Genomic DNA, 23646 nt, shown 5'->3' with positions numbered 1-23646 from the left:
TGACAAACAGGGATTCACCAGTTGAGTTATTAGCTTTGTAGGTTTGGACCAGTAGTTTGTTGGATGACCATAGTGACCTCAAGTTATTATATGGTTTTATAATATTTTTAAGTGAGGGGGTATCTTCAAGTTGGTATAGAAATTTGTGTGCTATTAAGAGTTGATTGAATTGAATTAAACTGGGTAGATCTAGCCACGCTAGATGATTAAGGTTCTGGCAGTGACGGGCTCTGTATGTTGAGCCAGTGGCGAATCTGGCAATATGGTTGTAGCTGCGGGAGAGTTTACTCAGTTCAGATTTATTACGGTTGGAGAGTACAGGAGAGGCATATATAACAGTAGAGAGTAGGTGCGACCGGGCGACTGCAGTTCTAGCCAATGGGGTTAAAAATGGCTTGTTTCTGTAAAGAGATCCAAGCTTCTTATTGATGGTTTGTATGGTTTTGTTGACATGTAGGTCAAATTTAAGATTGTTATCTATAATAACCCCTAGAAGCTTAGTATGGGTGTCCGGGGAGATAGAGGTACCATTGTTTGATGTAAGAGAGAAGAAAATGGGGTGGATCTACTAGTGGGTGTATAGAGTAGAAGTTTAGTTTTATTAGGGTTCAGCAGTAGATGCTGGTTGGAGAGCCAGTTTTCAATAATGCTAAATCTGTTCTGGGTTAAGATTTGTAGGTCAGATGGGAAGGAGGCAGAGCAGATCAGGGTGAAATCATCTGCATATTGAATGCAGGTAGCTTTGGGATAGTAGTGTGAAGGTTATTTATGAAAATAGATGAGTAGTGGTCCTAAAATGGAGCCTTGAGGGACACTGAGTGTGAGAGGCAGCTGGCTGGAAAGTTTGCCCTGCCATAATACAGCCTGTTGTCTGCCTGTCCGGAAGGACTGGAACCACTAGACTGCATGATTGTTCAGGGAGAGTGATTTTAGGGAATGAATGAGGAGTTCATGGCTGACCATAAGGCTTTTGATAAGTCAAGAAAGAGGGCAGGGGATAGCCTATTGTCATTCCTGTTTTGGTTAGTGGCATCAGTAAAGTAAAGGAGGGCAGAGGTGGTACTGTGATGTAGCCTAAAGTCATGCTGAGAGGTAGACAGTAGATTGTTTTGTATAATATATTGCATTATTTGCTTGTGTACACATTTCTCCATTATTTTGGCTAGTGGGGAAAGAATGGCAATGGGTCTATAGTTGGATATGTCTGAGGAGCAAATATATAAATAAGTCCAAACAATTTTCTAGTCGTAATTGCCCCCAGGTGTTTGATCTGAAGTTTCTCTCTAATTGTTCTAGTGATTGGATCATTTACTTGGCCTCTTGTAACTGTGGCTCATTTTATGTTGGACAAATGTCCAGACCTCTCAGAATACGTATCTCCGAACACATCAGTAACATCAAACAGAAAAGGATGCATAATGCGCTCTATAAACACACACTAGCTCATCCAACATGTAAGTTCAACTTTATTGTCATTGATATGATATTTGGAAATAGGGCAAACAAAACTGGATGGCATTCCATTTTAAATATAAAAGAAAAGAAATGGATTATCAGACTGGGAGGATTGTTCCCCCGGGACTAAATGAACATCTTTAGAACCTAGCCAATAGGATGACTGCTTATTGTATATATACAGCTTTTGTATGGCATGATTTTTTGTACACTGAAGAAGGCTGTGCTTTGCCAGCCAAAACCGGTTTGTAACTGTTGCAATATGCTGTGATTTTGTTTATCAATACAGATCTTCATTCTAGTCACTGTTTGCTGGCTCTCATTTTTTGGTTCCTGATCTAGTTTGTTTCTTGAGCCTTGCAATTGCCATCGTGCAGGAAGTTTGTTTTTCATAGTATTTTAAATGGTAAAGAGGGGCTTTAGTTGACTGCCAGTTGGCCCAGGCTCTGTTTCTAGTTTTGATTTTTGACTTGGTGTCCTTTGTGAGCCATGGTGCAGTATTTGATTTGTTTTTATACTATGTGTAGGAGCATGGGAATCAAGGATACTTAGGAATTTAGTGTTAAAGTGATCTATGGCCTCATCTAATGGTAGATGTTTTAATAGTTACCAGTCTAATGCCTTCAGTTCATTTTGGAAATTAACAGGATTGAAGTTCTTCTTGTTTCTGAATGTTTTGTATATGGTCTGGTGGGATGTCTCTGCCTTCTGTTTTATGATATAGGTTAGTAGGTGATTACTAAGGTTGTCAGGGAGAGTCCCAGCTGTGTACAGTTGACAAGCATCCAGTCTAGGATACCTTCCCTGTTGGTAGGTCTGTCGATCCTAGTGGGAGAGGTTATTGTTTGCATAAACCCAGATAGATTTATATGGGTGATGCGGGGGGGGGGGGTTGGAGTAGAAGGAGTGCCATCTGGTGTTGAAGTCACCAAGAACTATGGTTTCTTGGGGGTAGGTAGTGGATAAACAACGGAGGATATCCTCTAGGGTATTTATATTATTACCTGGTGGAATGTAGGCACAGACAATGTTCAAACATTTGTTATGGTTAATCTGTAGTTTGGTTATGAGGAGCTCTGCATTATTAAATAAGGGTGGTTGTATGGTGTCTCTGTTGACAGTTAGAGTATTTTTGTAAAGGACTGCTATTCCTTGAAGGAGAAGACAGTTTGATGTCTAAAATGATTACCATTGGTCAGTGATAGATTTGACCAACTGTTCTTCTCTGCCTCGACCTGGACCCTGAGGGTTCGACTGTAGTGGGGACGGGTCTTGCTGCTTCTCCAGTGGGCCAGTCTGTTAATAGTACAAGCCCATTGGGGCGTATAGCTCAGACAAATCCGAACCTGGAATAGGTGGTTAGAAGGAAGGATTCTAATCATGTTATGCATGCTACACACTGTTCTAGCCTTGATAATGTTGGTACTGGGATTGTCAATCACCTTTTTCCTATCAATGTAGTTCACAGGGGAGGGGGGAGATCGAGATCTATGAGCAGGGGCAGGATGAAGAGGAAGTTGTCAGCAGATTCCCAGGTGAACCAAAATCTCAAGAGAATGTGGGAGAAAACTGGGAGACACTAGTACATAACATCTCCTCCCACCCACTTACGTCAGATAAGTTAGGAGTACTATCAAAGGGATTGACCTTTATACCTAGTTGTGACAGTAATTACATTGATACTTTGGTACAGTTTAAATTATTCATTAGGAATCTGTGCCTTAGATTGGAGTTCAAGGATACAGAGCAGGTATTTGATGGAAAATCATTTAAGAAGCCTAGTGTGTATATGCCAGTGGTACCACCATTGGTAGCTGCCTTCAGCAAACTAGTTGAGAATGATTTGTATGATATGGAGAAGAGAGTGGGTAAGCTTAGTAAATGAAAGGGTAATTTAACTTATGCACAAGGGGAGCTTTACAACAACTGAGGAGTGATGCCTCCCTTGTCATTAGACCTGCTGACAAGAGGGGGTGCCCTGGCAGTTATGGACTCTGAGTTTTATAATGAGTCAATGAGGTCTATGTTATCAGACCAGAGGTTTTATAGCTTAATGGAGTGTAATATGGTGAATGTACATGTGCAAAGGATACAGATGGTCTTGGATGATTTGGTTAAAACTAATGTTATTACGAATGAGCTGTATGATTATTTGTTTGTTAGTGATCCCCTCCTGCCTGTGATACAGAGCCTCCCTAAGATCCATAAGGACAGTGTGTGTCCACTCATGAGGCCTATTGTTGCAGGCAGGGGGTGGATCACGGAACCGTTTTTGTTGTATGTAGAGAGGTTGTTGCGCCCAGTAGTTGATGCAAATGTCTATATTCTAAGGAATATGAAGCAGTTCCTATTGGATTTGTATGAGTCTGTGAGATCTATTCCTGTTGATCTCCCATATTTTTTAGTCACGATGGACATTCAGTCCCTATTCACTGTGATACCAAACAGAGATGGGGTGCAGTTAGTGTCTGATTACTTGAAGGACAAATCTGAACTGAGTAGTGATGCAGTGGATTTGTTAGCTTTGTTTTTGGTGCTAGAGAACAACATCTTCTGTTTCGGTTCACAGTGTTATTTACAGATGGATGGCATGGCTATGGGCACTCCTTGTGCCAGTAGCTATGCCAACCTCTTTATGGCTACTTGGGACACCAAATTTTTATTCGGTATAGATGCTTTCTCAAGGAACGTTATGTTTTATAGGCGTTTTGTGGACGATGTGTTTTTTTATTTGGAGGGGTACAAAAGATGAATTATCTCTCTTTTTGGAGAGAGTCAATGGCTTGATGTATTATTTGAAGTTCATTTATGAGGTTTATGAGAACTGGATTTCCTTTTTGGATGTTTATGTTCAGAGATTGGAATGTGGCTTATTGAACACAGGAGTGTACAGAAAGGAGTGTCAACGTAACTCCTATCTCCATAGACGCAGTATGCATCCAGGTTACATGTTTGGTAACATAGTGAGGGGTCAGGTTTATAGGACGTCACGGTACAATCCTAGTCAGGATGGTTTTGAGGCAGATGTCCGGGATTTGTGTGAAAGGTTCAAGAACAGAGAATATCAGATATCTGATATGGAGAGTGGATTGGAAGACCTCAAAAATCTGAGGGAACAAGCTGCTGCACCCTATTTCTTTGAGAATGTAGTGAGCCATGATGGTCTCTGCCAGGGCGTTTTGGTTGGGAGTAGAGATCATGGTTTCAGAGTGCCCTTGCATTACACGAAGGATGTGGGTAGGTTGAAGGATGTGATTAGATCACAGTGGAGTGTGCTAACATTAGATTTGAATGTGAGGGAAGTTGTGGGTGCTGTTCCAGGTTTTGTCTGTAAGAATAGATCGAATCTAAAGAAGTTGTTGTGTTATCCTACCATGGACAGTGGAGGTGACAGGGAAGTTGGTACTGTACCTTGTGGTATTTGCAATTACTGTTGTTCCATTGATACTGATGTTCATTTCTATCACCCTGTCTATGGCACTAACCATGAGGTTAGAGTTCATGCCAGTTGTGATTTTACACATGTTATTTGGCCAACTGTGGAGCCTGTGCCGCGTTTTATGTAGGCAAGATGGACAGGAGGCCTAGGGACAGAATAAGGGAACACCTCTACCAGATTAGGATTTATTCTACTGTTATGCCCTCTCCAAGCATGTTTTGTCTAATGATTCCACACATCTCTTTTGTTTTAAAGTGCTAGATGTTATATACACTAGTTTTAGGGGGGAGGGATGTGAGGGGTAGGACTGAGAGCACTGAGTCTAGATGGATTGTTAGGCTTAGGGCAGATGTATTTCCTGGACTGAATGAGAAAGTACCATTGAGACCTTTCCTGAAGTCCAGGAGATTGAAGTGATACGTCTGTTATATCTCTATATATATATATATATATATATATATATATATATATATATATATATATATATATGTGTGTGTGTGTGTGTGTGTGTGTGTATCTCTCTCTCTCTCTCTCTCTCTATATATATATATATATATATATATATATATATATATATATATATATATATTTTAGATGTTTGTGTCATTATTATTTATGAGAGGATTTATTGTCAAGTGTTTTATAATAGCTGAATGTATGCAGTTTTTCTTTATACATATTTTTATTTACATTTTATATGTGTTTTAGATGCCTATATTTCATTGTGGTTTATGTATTTTAGAATGAGCATTCCCAGTATGTTGCATGCCATAATGGTTGTGCTGTGCCTCTAATGGTTTACTTGTTTTTGGCGCTCTTTTTGATATATTAAGGGTGTACAAGATGGGGTTTTTTTTGGTATGAAGAAGCCTATTCAGGTGAAAGTGCTTACAATGTCCTATGTTTGTGTCACAATAAACACGAGTTTTAAAGTTTATGAAGCAGCGTTTTTTTCTGTGCTTTGGTTAGTGTTGTGCCTACTGCCTGCATCGCTACTGTGCTTTAGATGTTATTTTATATAAATGATTAACATACAAATTGTTTTACGCCACCTTTCGCATAAAACTGATATCCATTTTAAAATGTGGGCTAGACTTTTGTTTTCTGATTAGTGGACTGTTTCATTTCTCAGGGATCTGTAATTGGTTAACAATTGCTTCTGCTTGTAAAAATAAATCGGTATACTAAAACTGTGCTGTGAACATATTTATAAAATGTAGACATCATTGAAAATGGAACTACTATTAAAAGAAAAAAGAAAATATGGATTTTAATATTGTGACTACTAGTATCTAATATGCATAGACTTAAAACTCATTATAAGTATGAACAGTTTAGAAAGCCTAGTTAAACAGTACAGTTTGAATACAAATGCACATGCTCTTATAATTCAGACAGTGATATAAAACTAAGCTAACACAAGTTGAAGTGAATGTAACACTGGATGGCTAATCTTATTTTGCCAAAGCTTGTTATGAAAAACAATATATATGAGTGTTCTGACACCTGAGCTGCTAATAGAAACATACCATTTAATATTTTCTTACTTGGTTGCATTCACTGAAATACATTTCCAGACTTGCAAGATAGAGCCCAACTGACCTCAAAATGTCATAGTTAAAAGAAGAAAAGAAAAAAGATCTTTTATTGCTCTAAATGGATCTACTCTCATTGTTCTAAACAATTTTTTATTGTCTGGTCATGGTATAGTTATAATAATACTTAATAGTTAGGCATTTTAGAGAAAACAAATCTGATGTAGCTCCTAGTTATTAAATACCCTTTGGTTCTAGAAAGTAGTACAGATGCTTTGATATTAAAGCAACTTAACTCTTTCAACTCAGCAATAAGGTCGGCTTCTCAGGATTATTAATATAGTTTCATGCTGTCAAGATTACTTTCTTTGAAGAGAAATTTTTCAATACAATTTAAGTGTGATTTACAGTGTGCATTGTCAGTGACTGATTTATATTTCATCTGCATAATAGGCAAGTGATATTTATATGCAGTTAGACAATGAATACCTCATTATTATTCAAAAACAAGCTCGCTGATTGCAAAGCCCAACCAGCACGACTGGTGTAAATCAAGCATATACCAATACTCCAGCCACTGAAGTATCATTGAGTGGCCAGACTTTTCAATTACCATATGCAAAATACCAGAAATCTCAGGTACATTCTGGAAAACTAACAAAATAGAAACTTACCTGATTTTCCTTGCATTTCTGCACTGTCCCTTACACAGTCTTGGTACTGATACCTCTCAAATGTCTACATTTTTACCTTATAGCTCCTCTTAAAAAAATAAAATTGTAGCCTTCTGGGATTTGAAATTTGAAATTGCAGACCTTTTGGGTTCAGGCTTCATATCTTTCCAAAAATGCACACCAACACAAAACTTATTCCAACAAATTTCTAAGTTTATAAGAACTATATTGAGAATCTCTCCTTATTTCTGGACCTTTGTCTTTCTGTTATGTTGCACTTTTTCCCCAGCTCCCTTGCATTGAGTATCCAGGCCAAAAAAAAGAGCAAAGAGAGATTCTTTTTATTCTGCATTACACTGATGCATTGTGGAAGCATGGTCATATAAGTCTCATGCACATGTGCAGTACATTAGCAAGAAAGGAGGAACACAGAGGAACACTACATCATCCTTATACAAATCCACTATTTAAGAAAGGTAAACTATTTATTTCTTAAATAATGCTATTGTATAATAGCAATAATCCACTCCTGCATGTGAATATATCAGGATTTATCCAAGGCTGGTTTTGCTTAATCCCTTGGGCTTCATTCTCATGATCAAACCACACCAGCTATGGGTAAATCATGATATACCCATGCAGAGTCCTGGATTATTGCTTAATTATAACACAGAGGATAGAAATTGGATCTGCAGTTATAACCCAATTCTTATGTGCTTAAGAAATGGATGTCAAATAATTCACCATGAAAACATCACTCACAAGGTGAATCCTGACATCCATTTCTTGACAGATGATGATGACTTTGGGTATAAGTACCATCATGTTCACAAGCACCCAGACTCCACCACACAGTGTGCATATAGAATTTGTTTGTGTCTGTCTATATGTGCATCAGTTTTCAGTCTTATGAGTTCTAAGCATTCGCACTTCCTTAATAGGTTCATAGGTTCATAGGTTCATAGGAAATTACTAGGCTAATGGTCCTAGGGCCGTTATAAGCCTAGCCAAGTTCAACCCTTGTTCCCATAAGTGTCTGGAGATATGATCTATATTATAAGCAGATCCAAATTAGCACTGGCTACCCCTATTCAAGAGGGACACAGGTGAAACACCTGGGATGAATTTGTGGTTTCCCATCCAAATCGTCCAAGTTATGCTTAAAAAAATTTAATGAGGGTCTCTGTTTAACCTATATTAGAAGTTTATTACAGAGGAGAGACAGCCTCTGGGAGACATAGCTATCTCTCAAGCAAGTCTTGTTGATGTCATATGCTAGATTGAGGTGCCTAGAGTGAGTGATGCATGAACCATTTGATATACCACAGTACAAGGACAAAATGATTTGATTCAACAAGTGGCTAAGCTTCTGGTGTCATTCAAAGGGGATCCAGTATTTGTCTGCCTGGGAAGACATGATCGACAAACCACGATGCTTTGCCAGAGATGGTCTGCACTTGTCACGCCTGGGATTCAGGTTACTGGCTAAAGCTCCTGCCACCCCTATAGTGTCTTTTATAGGCAAGGTTCAAAGGATAAAACCACCACCGTAACAGATACAAGCATGCAAAATGTGAAGGCAATGCTATTCAATGCTAGAAGTCTAAACCTCAAAATGCACTCTCTCAAGGCACTCCTAAAAATGGAGAACATTGATATCTGTGCAGTAACTGAGACCTGGTTCAAGGCTCCAGAGAGCACCCCTGCAATACTAGGCTACAACTCTTACCACACTTTTCAGCCGCAAAACCAAGACCGAAACACTAAAGGTGGAGGAGTGTCCATATTCACCATGGATATTCACACCTCCAGGCTAGTTGCCCAACACAATACATCTGAAATTCTCCAGGTGCAACTAACACTAGGTAAGACTACAATCCAAATTGTAGTTTGCTACAGATTCCCCCACCATGCCCCAAGATTCTCACTACACCTTTCTAAACATACTGGAAAATATTAAGATACAACCAAACACCCTAATACTGGGTGATTTCAACTATCCTGCCATTAACTGGGAAAACTACTCAGGTACCAAATCCTTTTCCCAACGGTTCTTGGAATTCATAAATTCCAACGCCCTGGATCAACTAATCTATTGTCCCACCAGGGGCTCCAATATTCTAGACCTGGTCATTACCAACATGTGAGATAGATGCTCCACACCAGTGGTCACCCCCTCAGTGGTCAGGTCTGACCATAAGCAAATCAACCTTGACATCCACATCCCACCCCCACCCCCCCAGTAAGGAAACCTCCTTAAAAAACTTCTCCAAAGACAACTTCATGCTACTGAAGTCAGAAGTGACAAACTTTATGACACCCATGCAGACGGGATCTGAAAGTTCGACTGCAGAATCCTACACTAAGGCACTGTATGAGCACATCCACTCATGCATGAATTGTGCCATCCCAAATAGAACCAAGATGCACTTCTCCAATAAAAGGAAGCCAAACAGGTGGTCCCCTGCTGTAAACAAACTATACAACAGAAGAAAGAAACTGTTGCAGAAAAGAGGAAAATCCCAGGATGCAAAACCTCCCTCACCAGCCTCAGTAAGAAGCTGAGATCCCTCATAAAATCCTCAAAAGCTAGTTACGAAAATAAAATTGCCAAAGAGTCCAAAGACAACCACAAGGCATTCTATAGTTATGTCAAGAATCTAAATGGCAATGCTCAGATCTGCTCTGAGCTACAACAGAATGGCATTAAATATACTGATCCCAAGGATATTGCCAATATCCTGGCAGATCGATTTATTGCCAACTTCACCCCCTCTCACCCCCTAAAGGGCCCATCTCAATACCAAAAGATTGCCAAATTCTGGTAATCATGGCCACACAGGTAGAAACTGCACTCTCCAAAGCTAAGAATACAGCACCCATGGGACCAGATGACATCCCAGGCTGTGTACTACATGAACTACAAAATAAACTGACACCTCACCTAAGTGTCATGTTTAATCATAACCTCATCTCAGGCTTTGTGCCCACTGAGTGGTGCACAGCTACAGTTATCCCACTCCACAAGGGTGGATCCACTTTGGATCCCGAGAACTACCGTCCCATCAGTCTGACAAGCCTGATCTGCAAGGGCATGGAACGCATTATCATGGAACTTATAAACAAAGACATTGGCAACTTTCAAACATTGAACCCCACCCAGTTTGGGTTTGTGAAGGGCCAATCTTGTCTCCTGAATCTGACTGGCTTCTTTGAATCAGTCTCCAGAGCTGTGGACAAAGGTAAGGCGGTCCACACAGCCTATCTGGACCTCACCAAGGCCTTCAACACCATCCCCCACTCTGGAATCATAGATAAACTTACTAAGCTGGTCATAAATCCCTACGTCACTTGATGGGTTGCCAACTGGCTTACTGACAGAACCCAGACTGTAAAGTAGCCGACTTAAAATCTAGCTCCAGACAAGTGGAGTACCTCAGGGTTCAGTCCTGGGACCACTCTTGTTTGGCATCTACTTCTCTGAAGTACAGGCCAACACTAAGGGACTCTGGCTAACAAAGTTTGCAGATGACTGCAAACTGGGAGCCATTATTGAATCCCCAAATGATGTGGATATTCTACAAAAGACCCTTACAGAAACAGATGCCTGGTGCCAGAGTCATGGGCTCAAGCTTAATGCTAAGAAATGTATAGTTATCCCCTTTGGAAAAAAACATGTACCCATGAATTACCACATAGGTGACAGGACACTAAACACTGAAAGTGTGATGAGAGACTTAGGGACACAGGTGGACAGTGGTCTCACTTTCGATAACCACATCGCCACAACAGTCTGAAAATCCTTCTATGTGGCACACCTCATCACTAAGTGTTTTTCATCCAGAAAAAAGGAGGTCATTGTCTCACTGTACTCATCTCTCATTAGACCCATTATAGAGTATAATGCCCCGTTTGGTATGTACCTCACAAGACATCTGCAACAGCTGGAAAGGCTACAGAAATACCTCACTAAAAGAATCACAGGCCTAAAGCAGATGCCATATGCTGACCATCTAAAAAAACTCCAGCTATACTCTGTGGCATATCGTCTACTCAGAGGTGATCTCTGCTTAACATACAAGGCCATGTCAAACCCTGAGCTGTTGGACATGCTCCACTTAATGAAATCCCAATCCCTCAGAGCTACACGCTCCAGGGAGCTAAACCTTGTCATCACAATGAACAAAACATGTTGGAGGGATAGGTTCCTGACCCAGAGACTCCCCATACTCTGGAATAGACTGACCATACATGTCAAGCAGAGCACCTCATTGGCCCTCTTCAAAAGGAACCTTGATGATTGAATGGGAGATAGGAAATTCACCCCGGGGATCATGTCAGTCACCCTGCAAGACAGGGTCCAGAGAAGTAAATATTGTGGGAAGAAATATCCAGGGAATTGTTATGGCTAGGCTTGCATAGGCCCTAGGGCCAATAGCCTAGTACCAGCCTATGAACCTATGAACCTGCAAATGTGCAGCATTTCCATTAAGGCAAGATCAGAGGTTGCTCTGGATGCAAGGCACAGGTAGTCTTTATGAAACACACTAAAGTGACAGTGATTTCAGTCTATCCATATAAGACGTGCTGAAAACCCTGAATTTTCTTTCTGATGAACCTTTGAGGTCTCTCCAGTTGCTGCAAGTGCCTGTGTAGGTACAAACCAAAGGGATCATTGCACTCTGTTATTAGCCTGATGAGGGAAGAGTACAGGGGTGTTATAACCTATTTTGTTTTAGAAGCTATGCCCTTGTTTATGAGGTGAGAAATGTAGAAGGCTTTCCTTACCACTGTTTAGACATGGTGATCAAAAGTAAGGTTGCTGTCAACCTGGGTGCCCAAATCTATCACCACTGGTTTAGAATTTATGGTGTTGTTATTAATATGGTAATCTGCAGGAACATCACCTTTGCCAATGGGGATGATAATGTATTTTTTTTGCATTGACTTTAAGACCATGTCTTTGGCATCACTCATGGGTTTACATAAGTCCTTCTTGTAGAATGTTGACATCATTTGAGGACTCATTGACTGCTCCCACTTCGTAGTCATCAGCTAAATTTATCAGCTACAGACCTTTTGTTTGTGCCTGTACTTCAGAGAAGTAGATTCCAAACAATAGGGGCCACAGTACTGATTCCTGTGGACAGTATATGAGTTGACAACCATCTGGGTGAGATTTTCAATGATGCCTGAGTGAGAAATTGTGTGAAAGGCCTTGGCCAAGTCTAGGTAGGCCATATGTACAGATTTGCTTTCATCCAGGACATTGGTGACAGTCTTGAAGAAGTCCGCCAGGTTCACCAGGCAGAATCTCCCTTTAACAAAACCAAACTGGGTTGGTTAAATAGTTTCAAGGTCTCCTATATCCTTGTTGATAATGTCCATACTGATTCACTCCATGGCTTTGCAGACAAAGCTGGTTAGGCTAATGGGTCTATACTTCCCAGGGTTGATGGATGCACCCCCTTGTGCGAGGGGATGATGGTAGCTGTTTTCCATTCAACAGGGATAAAAACAGTGCTCAGGCTGTGGTTGAAAAGAGTATCCAATGGTGTTGCTAACTCCTGTTTTAAACCATTGAGAACATAGTGTGGGATGTTATCAGGTCCCATAGAGGCTGTGATTTTGGCCTTGGAGAGAGCGGTTAAGACCTGCTCTTTAGAGATACTAGGTGGAGAATAGGTGGTAGGAATATTTTGGTGTATATTTGGTTGGGCCAGGGGGGAGAAGTATTAGTTGAACCCATGCACTAGCAGGTTGGCTGTTTCCACTGTTTCCGTATATACTACCAGTTCAGCATAAAGCTGGGTTTTTCCTTTAATGTTTCAGATATAGCTAAAGAATTCCTTATGGTTATCCTTAGCTAGCAATGCTAATCTAGATTTGTAGTTAGCTTTGGAGGATTTTACAATATGTCGTATTTGCTTGTTCAATCTGAGAAGGGTGTGCTTCCAATTCTGTGAATGTTCCTTCTTGCTTTTAGACAGCAAGTGCTTCCTCTTATTATATAACCTGTTTATGGTGGATGTCGACTAAGCAGGCTTGTTTTTTCTTGAGGATCTTGCTTTGGTCCTATCAGGAACAGCTGAGTCAATACAACTGTATAGATGTTTATACAATGCATTGGTGTATATCCCAGTATTCCTTGCTGTCAGTGGGGACAGTAGTCCTTGCTGTCAGTGGGGACATGAGCTTTGAAGCTATCAATACCTTCTCATAAGAGGCTGTAGTTGGCTTTGGAGAAGTTTTACAGCCTAATTTCTCACGAGGGGGGGTCTGATGTTATTGTTACTTTGAAAGACACTGATTTATGATCAGACTTCATCAGGGAGTGCCAGACACCTGTGGTAGTGCACCGTTCTACCATGTTGATGAGTACCAAGTCTAAAATGTTTGGGCCATTTGTGGGAGTATGCCACTTGTGGGAATATCAGCTATCGCTAAGGCAATGAGTTAGAAAAGTCCAGGAACCTTTGGGCAGGTGTGCTTGTACATGTATAATTTACCCACTTTATGGACAGGTAGTAAAAGTCACCCATAACCAGGGTGTTTGGTTTCATTTTCTGTGGCTCAAGTAGATCGAAGTAGGCAGTGTGGATATCATGGTTCATGGAGGGGATCTATAGCTGGTGATAACTAGGAGAGGGGTCTTCTCTATAGTTATATGTACATGGAGTAGCTCTAGGGAATCTGGAGGAGTATTTATCTTTGATGAATATTGATACTCCTCCTCCTCATTTAGTTTTCATGCATTCATTTTGTGGTCTGAATGTGTGGAAAGCAATATATCCCATCATGGCTGGGGTGCTCTCCGAGGCATTGAATCAGGTCTCTCTGACTGCACAGATGTCCACATCTTCCAAGGTGAGGAGTGAAGATGTGTGCCAGATAGAGCTGGATTAGGGTAAAACCAGGCCCTGTCAGAGTGTCCCCTCTCCATTAGGTGGTTACTTGGCAATGTCTCCCCAATTACTATTTTTTTCTTTACTGTTACTAAGATCACATAGATTTACATTCATTTAAAATGTTTATTAAAAATTTTACAGCAAAAACATTGGCAGTGATATGATAAACAAAACAAACTACTCTCACATGAAAAAAGATGTAGCATGATCAACGGTATTTCTATTTATTTATTTTATTTACTTTACATTTGGTTTCCAGAAAAGTCTGACTGGACAAAAGTCCTTTCTCAGAAGAGGCCCGGGAGAAAAGCGCCATATTAATGCACAAAAAGTATTACAATAAATGAAGGTTACACAGAAAATTAATCACAGAGTTAATATATACAATTTTACAAAGTTAGGTAAGTGATACACAAAGAGTTACAATAAATGAAGGATACACAAATGTTGCACACAGAAACTATTACATACAGTTTTACAATTAAGGGAAAGTATCACGATTTAGGTAGTGTGATAAGAGTAGTCAGTCATACATATCATCTGTCTGAGAGATCTAGGACATTGCTTTATATTTCCTAATTCAGAGAAACAGACAAGAGGTCTTGCACATAACATGTATGACTACACAGGAGAGTTGTTGTGGCCTGCATTGTGGAAATGCTGAGTCACGAAGTAGGGAGTAGACAGTTTTATTTATTTATTTATTATTCATTTGAAGTTTGTTTGTCAGGATGGTCCATTGGGAGGGAAGAGCCCATTTTCAATGGAGTCCTGGGGAGAAAAGCTCCACAGAGACAATATATACAATAACAAGTTATCACTAGTATAGTACAACAAAACTACAAGTTAAAACATTCTGTTTGAAGGTACAATTTAGTAAAATGCAAAGCAGATATAGATACCATAAGTAAATATTTACAAATATGTAATTTCTACCATTGCAAAAAGAGAAGTTAGATCTATTACAACTATAAGTAGATATTTACACATATGTATGTTCCTACTGAGAACATAATAACAGTAGGGGAGGATATATAAGATACATGAGGTAAGGGAGAGATGAGTTTAAGGGAGAAGGGAGTAAAGAAGGAAGTGGAGGTTAAGAAATATGGTGAGTTACTGGGGAATTCATGTAGGATGGGAACAGGAACATTCCCAGAGGGATGTTAAGTCAGAGTGAAGCAAGGTTTTGAAGGTAGAGAGGCTGCTAGTGATGCGGAACTGAGGTGGCAGGGAGAAAAGGTTATTGGTTAGTAAGCGTGATGTGTAGCTGAGGAAAGAGGGGTGGGAGTGTAATATTGTGGACAAGGACTACCCAAGAGTGGCACAAGAGCAGAGCCATGTATCAGCCAGGTGAGCTTTTAAATATTTTTTTTTTGAATTCTGTTATTGTTCCTTTCCTTTGAAAATGCATCTGATAACCCATTAATCTGCAAGACACTTGCTTGATTTCATAAACAAAGAGCAGATAGTGAATCACTAATTAGATGCTATCTGAAGGGTGCAGGAATTCAAAAGACAAATGAATAACAAATCTGCTAACAGCCTGGAACATCCTACTGGACACATGGGACAGTTAAGAAGCATTGTCTGGTTAAATGATTTGGTCATACTCAAACAGTAGATAATGAAGGCTCAGGGAATCAATCCCTACATTACAGGGAGTTGCTCATTATCGGCTCATAGCCTTACTCATCTACATTAAGTACATGCAAAGTGTTGCGGCAAAAACACAATGCATTTCAAATCCATGTGCAAAAAAAAAAAATAATTAAAAATACATTCATGGTTAATATTTAGTACTGAACTTATATACTTCATGATATAAAGTTTATTCAAAGTGAAATTAAATAATAAACACACTGTCAAAAGTCAATAATAAAAGGAAAACAAGGTTCACATCCAAAGAACAATACTCATGAGACGAAGCTCTTGTTTGCTGCAATCAGTTCATTCCTTAATGCCATAACTACACTGGGATGTAGACACTTGGTATTCACGCATGTGCAAACACACACACACACACACATACACACACACACGCACACACACGCACACACACACACACACACACACACACACACACACACACACACACACACACACACACACACACAAAACACACACAGACGCTTGTGTGTGCATGTACATGCACATGCACACACAGTGTAATCATCAGTTTTGCCACTTGCATGGCCATGTACATTCAAATGTTTTTAAAGATCAACCGAATAAACATATACATAAATAATGACAGAAGTGTATATCAGTTTACTCCTGTGAGAACTATACAATGTTACCCAGTGTATCCCCAAGTCCTCCAAACCTCTTAACTCAAGAATCAGAGACCTGAACCAAAAATCAAGAAAAGATTTTAAATATTTGTGTTATGTAGTTAGACAGTTGCTAGAATAACAAGCTTTGCATCAGCAAGCATTTTATGAAGGATACAAAGTCTGAACATCAAATTTCCTCTTATAATTTAGTGACTGTAATCCAGAACAAATTGTCATAAAAATCTCAAATTTTACAAAGAACAGATCAAACCAGGTCTCAACTCTTTTGCTCAACAATTCTGTACCAAGAAAACTAATGGAGGGAGTGAAGGCCGAAAAAGGGCCAAATCTTAAATATTATTTCTTTTATCTAATTGTTAATCAGATAAAGCAACTGGATTTTTTTTATTTTTCAGGTGCTGGTGTCAGTGGGTATGGATCCATCAAAGTATAGCCTGAATAGCTCTTAATAAATTATAATGTTTACTTGGCAATATAACAATTTTACTTGCTAGGAACCAAGGCTATTTTCCCTATGGATAATATATGTTATTTATTGCACACAGACCCTCTGATATATTCCATTTGTGTGTGTGTGTGTGTGTGTGTGTGTGTGTGTGTGTGTGTGTGTGTGTGTGTGTGTGTGTGTGCGTGTGTGTTTGTGTGTGTGTGTGTGTGTGTGTGTGTGTGTGTGTGTGTGTGTGTGTGTGTGTGTGTGTGTGTGTGTGTGTGTATGTGTGTGTGTGTGTGTGTGTGTGTGTCTGAGAGACCACTGCATACCTTCTGTTATTGCTGACATTGGTGATTGACAGCCTTTTAGTCTGTTCCAGTATTTTATATATAATTGTCTGTGCTCATTATGAGTTTTTGGTTGCTTTATGTTCTGTAACAGCTATTTGCAAACAATGTAGAGAGAGAGAAAGTCATATGCAGGAGACAGAGGTAAATATAGATAGACTGATTAATGGGATCAAAAATGGCTCAAAGAAATATTTATTTATAGATTATCCTTTACCTAGTTCCATGAGAATTTTGAAACATTTACTACAGAACTAGAATATCTTTATGAGACATTTTTCATTATCAGATGATTGTACATCAAGGAACACAAAGAGATCTGTACACATTGTTTTCACAGTTATAAAAGTTATACTTGTATTTTTAGCAATGGTGTAATAACAGGTGTCTTTAACTGAAATGTATTGAACCAATTTCATTTTCCATCAAATATATATTTTATGTACAGTTTATGACTTTTCTCTTCAGAGAAAAATCTACGTCAGTTTCAATAACTTATATGAGATAGATATAGAAACTATTAATAATCTAAATTACAGACAGAGATCTAAAGGAAAATAAAAATGTCTGTTTTAACTTACCGTGCTGCCAGGCGCATAGTGCTGTTCGCTCAGGAGAGAGACCTGCAATAAAGAAAAAGTGCAAAACAATGACTGATTTGTGTCAAAACTGATGAAAATTAAATTGCATTTTGACAGTTTCCTTGAAGTGAAATAATAATGCTGGCTTGTTTTAAGCAGGCATGGATATGTAATTACTGAATATATAATCATTTCTTTTTATCTGTTCTTCAGTGTTAAATTTTTGAGAAAATGATAGAACAGCAGATGAAATAATTCTGTTTTCACTGTTATTTTGTACGCATAGCTAAGAATCCTTGCTATCAGCTAAAGTAAAGTATAAGTATATAAAAGGGAACATTTTATAAATGTAAGATAAAAAAAAAAAAAAAAAAAAAAAAACGCATGTAGAAAACAATGTACCTAATGGAGTGCTGCTAAGCAGCAGTAGCTGTATGAACTTTTTGGTGCCATTTGCATGCACCCTAACTGACCTCTAACTTTGCTTCTCCTTCCCTTAATCCTTGTTTTTCCTCTTGTGTCTCTGATACTAATCACTAGGGCTGGGAATGTTCTGCTAGTGTTTTGGGAGGGAAGAGTGCAGCCAGCAGGCAGCATCATACTGTTCTGCATGCCAGAGGACGTTTTGGAACACCTGAATAATCGGTTGCCATAATGTGCTTCCCTGCACATATCATCCCTTAGCACCCTTATATAGCAAATTTTGCCAGCAATTTGCCATCCAGAGACATCTACTTCCCTGAGTGGGTGAGCCACCAAAACTCTTTTCTTCTCAACTCCCCTATTCAGCTCTCCCTAACATCTGTGTTACTAACTGAACTGGGGTCATCTAATTACAGTTATGGCTCCATCCTTTTCGTCCAGCAATATATTGTGTTGCTGACACAGAGAATGCTTTCTTCAGTTGGTAACTGCAGTGAGTCTAATTTTTGTGGAGTTTTCATGTCCTCCTTATGGCTGTGAAGAGCATTTCAGGTTGCTGTAATTTCCTCCTTCATCTCAAAGACATGTTGCTGCCGATACTCCAAATTGTACATAGGTGCATGTGCCATATGTGTGTGCGTTTTGGGGATGTGTACACTATGCCTGGTTGGTATACAATCAATGACCAGTTTCACTAACCTATTACTATTCAAACTTTTCTATTCGATTCTATTCTAACTATTCAATTACCTAATGTAACTGTTATCACTCTATGCCTTCACAATGGCTGGTTATTGGCCATAGTAAACACGATATGGAATAAATAAATGTTTTCCTAGTTTTTGCAGTCCAGATTCATACTTCTCCTTGTTTTCCACTTAATTTTAGTGCTATTAATTCTGTCATTATGTTATAAAACTTTGGTGAGTGATATGCATGTTTTCCTCATTTTATAATTTTGAAGTATTTATATTATTTTAGATTGTGAGGAGAAACATGAGACAAAAACCTACTTTATGCTCAGCTGTATCAGTGCAGAAGATTTTCAACCTCATTAGCTCACTGGTATTCAACTTGGCTTTCTGGCATTGCAGATGAATCTTCAGTCAGTATAAAGTCAGCAAGTCAATATTAATAACTCACCAGTCATGTAGGTCAGTCATTATTCCATACAAAGCTTGTATTAGTCATTGAAAACATGCATTTGTCTCTCCACGGGGATAAAATGAATTTCTTTTAAAGCAATGTTTTGCTGACTGCATTAATGGATGTACTACAGTTGTGTGCACAAATATTACAGGGTTGCATTAGCCAACTAATTATGTCATACTGTGCTAATTATGAACTAGAGGCACAGACATATTTGGTCCTTTAAAGAAAAACAAAGTAGGAATGCTATTTCATAATTCTATGTTTCACGCTGCAATAATTTTGTGCCTGAAATACATTAAGCCTATTTGTTTTTATAATTTCGAAAAAGTCACGTGACTCATGCAACCTATTTCATGTGTTGAAAAATAGGGCTACATTTAAAATATAATTGTTGTCATACCATGTGTATGCATTTTCCTTTGAAGAATACATTGTTTATTATAGTCCATGTTCTATATTAAAGGACATGCCTGGAGTTTTGACTGACATCCTACCTTTTTATTTCATCCTGTCACAATTGTCCATTTTTTTGATGACATTATTACTGTTTTAACAATCAGACTAAGCTAATATCTCCTCCATAATATATTGCATTAAACCTGATCTACTTTCACAGTAAAAATAATATCTTTGCTATAACCAGAAGTGTTCCCATAAGGCAATGCAAGCATACAGGACTATAGCTATCGAGGCTGTTAAAATAATGCCAATAATGACATCATGGCATGTTATAAAGTGTAAGACGGAAGAACGATAAAAGTAGGAAGAAGAAAGGAAAGAACACTGAGATATGAATATTTGTAATGTTCTGTATTGTACTGACTGACATCAAAGATAGAAAAATTCAGGTTTCTTCTGCTGTGTATTAATGGCCATTACAGATTTCAATGTCATGGTACATAATATGTAAGGACAGTGCAGAGAAAAACGAAGAGTGAATTCCAACTGTAGATTCACAGACCTCTGCAGTCAGAGAGATACAGATGGGACAGGTTACCATACAACAAACAGGTTGTGTGTAGGGTATATGCAAATGGGCTCTGTAGCATAAGCATCAGTGGAAATGTAGTTCTAAGGCATCCATATTATGTGATAAAGCTGTCAAAAAAATCCATATCTAGTTACAGGGATGTACCAGCAGAAAGAATGCTGAGATGCAGCAGTGGACATAACATGTGTGATCCTCCAGCTACCAGGGCAGTACAAGCCCAGATATAAAACATTTTCTGTGTTCCATAATGACACCATAGTAGACCAGCAGCAGCCCATCACACAGCTAATCAGCAGGACCATTTCCCATCATTCCTTTGAATGCAACAGTCATGCTTACAAACTAAACCAAACCAATGAAATTGCTGCACAACATTTCTGGGCCACTTCTTTGATATGCTGTAGCCCCCCACAGTTGATAAAATACCTGGACTTATATTTTGCACACACCTAAGCATTTGCAATCAAAAGTAAATAAATATGTTGTTATAAACAAATCTTGCATATATATTTTTTTTACTTAATAAGCCTTAACAAAGCACAAGGCCTATAACATGCAATACAAAATCCTGTGCATAAGGTGTGATATTTTAAAGGGAAATGGATGCAACTTTAATTTATAGTTCCACTGCCCTATTTGCAATATGAAGATATAACATGAAATATAAAGTACTTGTGGGAAATGGAGTAGTTTAATGGGTGGTATTGTGGCACGTTTTCCAGGACACACATATTGCACCTGGCATTCCTCTTGCACTTCGAGCTTTTAGAAGAGATATTTGATTCAATACTAAATGGCATGTCTAGTGCAAAAATGAAAAGCATAATGGATACTTTTCCATTTGCAACGAATAACCTTCAGAAAGTTCATATTTGTATCTCTAGAGCTGGTGACTTGATTTACACTCTAAAAGCCCATTCTGTTAGGAGACATCCAGTGACTGTTGATCTTTTCTACTTAAATCTCTTTCAGTTTGTTTACCATTTCCTTTTTTTCAACCTGATTACTATTATATTTTAGTAGCAGCAATTGTTTAATATATGTATCATTTTTTTCACTGCATCTGCTGACAATATCTTCTTTGCTTGCACAGCCAAATCATTTCCCTATAGAGAGCCTACGCTAGTCTGTGAGGAACACCAGTGTGATTCTCTGCAACATATAATTAGTATTACCATATCAGTGTTTTTATTTATCTTCTCCACAAAGCAATCTGGGAGGAATTTTTCACCTGAAGCCCAATAATTATAAAGTGTACATGCAGTTACTGGCATCCAGAGGCAACTAGTCCCCATATTTTTCTAGTCTGCCTTTTGCTATATATCTATGTATAGGTGTGTGTATATATATATATATATATATATATATATATATATATATATATATATATATATATATCTACAGATCTAGGACTTTTGAACAAAAAATTAAAAGCCCAAATCTATTACCACCTAACACACTTTAACGAAAGCACTTTCATCGAAAATGTGCTTTCGTTAAAGTATGTTAAAAAAAACCACAAAATCTACTTGAATGCATGGAGGCTGCACTCCCCCTGCACCCCTCCACACCTCCCTACTTTAATATTCTCACTCTGAGGTTGCACTACAGTGGGGAAAAGGGAATTTCCCTTACTGCACCATAGTACGACTGGAACGACAAGCATACTTACGCGAAAGTGCTGCTTTGGTGAACAGCACTTTCACGCAAGTATGCTCACCAAATTGGAATTTGGAATTCGGTGAAAGATGCAGTTGAGCATCTGTACGGATCCCATATATATATATATATATATATATATATATATATATATATATATATATATATATATATATATTTTTTTTTAATTTGTTTACTGCAGTAGAGCACTACTGGCTAGTGTCCATGTTCACTCTCAGCCAAGGAATACAAATAAAAATATGAATTACATTTAGTAAGAGACAGCAAGAGTATAACAAAAAAAAACATGTATAAAATACCAATATCACCTAATAAAAATACAAACAGCATCTGCAAATGTAATATATATTAATTACTCAAATCAAGACAAATATCATGGAGAAGGTGAGGTATCTCTGTGTTAATTACAACTGCGTATTTTCTAAGTAGGAATGTTAAGATAGATGGGTGATAGAGGTTGTGAGTATAGGGAAGGAGAAGTTATATTAAGCAATAGCTTATACGAGTGACATGAGAAGATTGGCACAATAGAACCTGCCCTATGAGGGACAGTGAAAATGTTACTAACAAGGGCTGGGAGGGTGGCCTAATGGTTAAGGTGTTTGCCTTACAAATGCAAGGTGCAGGGTTTGAGTCTCACACAGGATAATTGGCTAGGCTTAAAATGGCTTGCAAGGGCAGTTAACCTAGTACTAATCTATGAACCTATATATGAACCTGTCTAAGAAGAATGAGACCATTGTAGCTGATGTTTGGTGATATGGCTGGATGAGAGGCAATGGCATTCAGCTGATGAAAGATGGTGGACATGGAGTTGAGTCCTAAATTTTTGGTAAGATCAGATATCTTTTATTAATATGACCATACTTTCCCAGAGGTTGAACCTACTATAGAGAAGCAGTGATCCATAGAATTGACTTTTCTTATGGGGAATTTCAGTGCAGGGGCAAAGAAGTCCTCCATAAATAATATGTTAAAACTATGTCACCACCATGATGAGTCAAAGCTTTCACTGTTAACTTATTGGTGTATGGGCGATGGTGTGGAGGATTAAGGCTGTGTGCTATAGTTTCTGTGGCACAGGGTTCAATTCCCTCAGACCGTTTTTGCTTGTTGTGTTACTTTAAACCAGGCTGCGCTTAGTGGCAAATGGAAATTTGGACTAGACTCAACAATGATCTCCTGGACTGCAAACCTAGTAACTATCTATGACTGCTTAAGCCTTGACTACCTGATGCCAGTTGTTACATTCACAACTGTCACATTTCTTGCTTTCTAAGAATATTTTCAATTAATATTTTACTTATTCCAGTACAACTTGATAGTTGTAAACACCAGCTAACTCAAAAGGACACCTACTTACTTCTACAGTGGGTCTGCCATTTTATTAAAATTAGATGAATAATAGTAATAATTATACCCATTTGTTAACCAGGTAGACCCAATGGGCAAATAGTCCCTTTTCAGAGTTGACCTGTGAGCAATAACTCCTTAAGTAACTTACTTAACTTCACACAGTAGGCAAATGCAGGTTGAGAGGAATCAAACTCTGTAGCAGAGGAACTACAGCTTTCACCATTACCCTCTGTGCCAACTGCCAGTGTAAATTGACTATTGAACATTTCACAATTTCTGCCAGTCTAAAATTCTGTCATGCCAAATGCAAAACCAAATATAATTTTTGTTGCTAAGCATTTTGTGTTTAGTGATAGTTATTCCAACTCATCAAATTAT

At 38.6% G+C, this 23646-nt stretch overlaps 1 protein-coding gene across 1 annotated transcript in view; it reads right to left on the bottom strand.

The window, feature by feature from the left end:
• The window catches only part of PTPRD (protein tyrosine phosphatase receptor type D), a 6523893-nt gene that overhangs the window by 4207855 nt on the left and 2292392 nt on the right, over positions 1-23646 (bottom strand). Inside the window, exon 8 of the mRNA XM_044061085.1 lies at positions 17667-17708. The gene's annotated coding sequence lies outside the window, so the exon portion shown is untranslated. The remainder of the gene's footprint in view (positions 1-17666; positions 17709-23646) is intronic.

Source organism: Protopterus annectens, chromosome 2.part0, assembly GCF_019279795.1.
Source record: "Protopterus annectens isolate FY-2018-M chromosome 2.part0, PAN1.0, whole genome shotgun sequence".
Lineage (NCBI taxonomy): Eukaryota > Metazoa > Chordata > Ceratodontiformes > Protopteridae > Protopterus > Protopterus annectens.
Note: the sequence above shows the minus strand (reverse complement) of the source record. Positions and strands in the feature narration are given on the sequence as shown.